The sequence below is a fragment of the Nannospalax galili genome, unplaced genomic scaffold, assembly GCF_000622305.1.
Source record: "Nannospalax galili isolate Female #2095 unplaced genomic scaffold, S.galili_v1.0 scaffold468, whole genome shotgun sequence".
Classification (NCBI taxonomy): Eukaryota; Metazoa; Chordata; class Mammalia; order Rodentia; family Spalacidae; genus Nannospalax; species Nannospalax galili.
Window position 1 is genome coordinate 234,576 of NW_008358097.1, and position 3,775 is coordinate 238,350.

Below are 3,775 nucleotides of genomic sequence, written 5' to 3' on the forward strand. Positions count from 1 at the left end.
TCCCATATTGAAAGAAACATTGGTGAATATATCAGTATAAAATGAGAAAACATGTTACTGTAGATAGACTCATAATCTATTGATATATACAGGATGTTTGGAAAATTTCCACTGGGTTGAAAATTTCTTAAACAATTCTCTGATGTTCAGACCCATCTAACATTAAAAAATGACTCACCTTTTCTAAAAACAAGGTAGTAGAGAAGGTATCTAATAAAGTTAACACAGGTTTGAACTAACACCACTTTGCTTTGCTTACTTTAGTATCAGTGTAGATAATATTTTCAATGTTTAGAGTTTTGTGGTCATTTTATCACCTAAAATGTTGCACAGGGCCACTTTCACATCCCTGTTTCTAAGGATATTAACCACAGGATTAAGGCTGGGAGGCAGCAGAGAGTAAAACACTGACATGAACAGGTTCAGTGATACAAATTTTGATGTGGAGCTTAAATATGCAACAAATCCAGAAAAGAGAAGCAAGGCTACCAGAGTCAGATAGGACATGCAGGTGGAGAACGTTTTAAACATTCCTTGGGCAGAAGCTTTTTGGGGGGATGATATTGACTTGTGAAGAAAAGAAATAACCAAATAATATGAAACACATAAAATCAAAACAACAGGTGGTAATGATAAACACAAATTCTCATTTGTTCTCCAGAGCAAGCAAGTGTAAAAAGTGATAATGTCACAGAAAAACTGTTGTATTATGTTGGGACCATAGAAATGGACAGAGAAGGTTCCTGCTGCATGAAAGGACCCATAGACCCACCCACTGAACCACGCTGCATCCACCATCTGCACACAGGCAGCTCTCTTCATGATGGCTTCATATTGCAGAAGGAGGCAGATGGCAGCATAGCGCTCATAAGACATCACCAAAAGAAGTCAAACTCAGTGTCTGCCAAAAATATCACACACACACACACACACACACACACACACACACACACAGAGAGAGAGAGAGAGAGAGAGAGAGAGAGAGAGAGAAACCTGTAAGGTACATCTCAAGAAAGAGATAAATTGGATGTTGGTCAGAGAGTTCAGGATGAATTTGGGAACAGTGACTAAGATGTAACAGATATCAATCAAGGAAAAATTCTTCCCCAAAATATACATGAGTGATTGGAGATGTTTTTCAATGGTGGTGAGGATGATAATGAGGAAATTTCCCATTAATGCAGCCATGTCAGTCAGGAGGAAGAGTGTGGCACAGTGTCTGCAGCACCTGGCCATCTGGGAATTTCATGAGCAAAATTTCCTTGTAGTTTATCATGTTCATTAGTGTCTCAGTCATTGTGACTCTTGCCTGTGAAATGAAAAGAATATTAATATTGCTTCAGCTTCTTGGATCTCCCTCCCTAAGTTTTTAATATAATTCTTGATTTGTTTTCCTCTATTCTTCTTGATGTTTTTGTAGTATAGTATTTCACAGAAAATGACATTTTTAAAACTGAAAAAATTTCCAATGATGTACTGTAAGTTTTTTAAAAGGTCATTAAACATGTTCAACTGAAAAGATTTTTTTCATTGGTTTGCATTAAATCTTTATTCAGTTGACTACTAAAACACATGCCTAATCATGGCACATATTTAATGCCATGAAAAATTTATAATACCCTGCTTGGATTCTAGAATTCAGCAAAGTTTGGATGCAATGACTCAAACTGATGCTCTCAAATTAACATGTCAGTGCAAAATTTTTTCCTTAAAAACAGTTCTTCACATTCAGAATTTGACTTCCATTCTGAAAGATGAAGTTCTCTAGGTATGTCTTAGATGACATAAATAAATCAAGGCTTGCAACTCTTTCCACAGCCATCAAAGTACATTCTTCCCTTTAGCTGTAAAACTTCTGAACAGATGAGACTGTTCCTGCTGCTCCTAATATTTTAAAAGGCTGCATCTAAGTACACATTTGCTAAATGAAATAAAAATTATCAGTTGGATTACTCAGGGTTCTGAACAGCTCCTCACTACTTTTTTGATTTCTCATAGGAAGGCATAGGCTACATCAGTAAGTTTGGAGCCCTGGAGACACCACAAGTGCTTGGCAGTGAATGGAGTTGAAGCAGGACAAGAGTCATTAACAGAAGTTGGAACTGCTTTTCTAACTTCTATTTTTTTCCCTTTGTCCCTTTAAACCATGTTACCTCTGCAATTTTTTTCCTCCCATGAGTCCACCACTATCTTCTGTGTTGTTTGCTTTCCTTTCTCACATCGTGCAGCAGTCACTAGAATGTGAGTGCATATTCAATAAATATCTGTTGAATAAATTAAAAAAGAACAGTCTATCTTGTGTTATCAAATGTCATCATGAACTTTATGTAGCACATAGAAATAGATTATCTAATCTGTCCCTACAGGGAGGTTTGAATCAACTTTGATAGAATGCTTGAAGTAGCAGGAATTTTTAATGCAATACTTCAGCAGTAACCATGCTTAGGTTTATTTCCTTGTGAACTGCTTTCATAGATGAAAGGATGCCTAAAGAATTTCAGATATTTCATTCCTTATTTTCTCCACCATGTTCTGATACAGGTAACCAAGAAAAGATAGGTTGACATAAGAAAAGATCCTTTTCACAAGATAAATTTAGGACAATGATAGAGCCTCTGAGACACAGGTTTCGTAGATATTCAAGGTCACAAAGGACTCATGGATATTTTTCCTGAAGTTTCTAGTTATGTATACAAAATTATACACACACACACACACACACACACACACATATATATATAGAGGATATATATAGGATATATGTATATATCCTATATATATAGGATATTGGTCTTTTTAGGGCTAGGCCTGGATTTTCTATGGAGACCAGGCTGGCCTCAAACTCAGAGAGATCTGCCTGAGAAATGAATAGAATCTATACCTTTATTTCAAAAATGTAGAACTTATTTACATCAAAAAATAAGCCTCAACAGATATTGAAAATTGTAATTAGTTCTTGATTCTTATCAAATCCCAATGAGATAAAATTAGTAATTAGTATAGCTAACTACAGAAACAATATAGTGCTTGGAAATTGAATAAAAACTTTTTAATGATCAGTGGGTCATTCAATCTTCAATCAAATGAAAATGAAAAGATAATTTACCAGGACCTTTAGTAAACAACAAAGGCATTTCTAAGGAGGAGGTTTACAGTTATTTGTACTTACAGTAAATTTCCAGAGTTAGCACCTAAATAACTTAAGGACACCTCTTAATGTCTTGTGAAAACAAGAAGGCAAACTCAGATAAGTACACAGAAACAAAAAACAGTGCAAAAATGAATTAAATGGAGAGTAAAAGCACCTTCCAAAGAGACAATGAAACATAGAATTGATTCTCTGAAAATGAACAAGTTTCACAAAGCAATAGCCAAAGTAATCAGAGACAGATAGAAAAGGCCAAAATCACTAATATGGGAGCTGAAAAGAGCAAATCTCACAGAGAACAATGAATTAGAGATGATCATTAGAGACTATTTTGGAAACCTATATTGCAAGAAAAGGAAAAGTCCACAGGAAGTAGATAAATTCTAAACATATGAAATATCAAGATTAAATCAAAAGGATATAAGTCATGAGATACATAATAAACATGATATTGATGTAGTAATTAAGTCTCCCAACAAAGTCATGCTCAGAGGCAGAGAAATTGGCCGTCAGACCTATCAGACTTTTAAAGAATTAACACTGATGCTGCTTGAACTATTGCACAAAATAGGAAGGGCAAATGCTAGCACTTTCATTCTATGAGGAAATTATCCTGAAACTAAAGAG

General features: G+C 35.1%; 1 pseudogene; it reads right to left on the minus strand.

The window, feature by feature from the left end:
• Positions 1-291: 291 nt before the first annotated feature.
• Positions 292-1,297, minus strand: LOC115068135 (annotated as a pseudogene).
• Between the last annotated feature and the right edge of the window lie 2,478 nt (positions 1,298-3,775).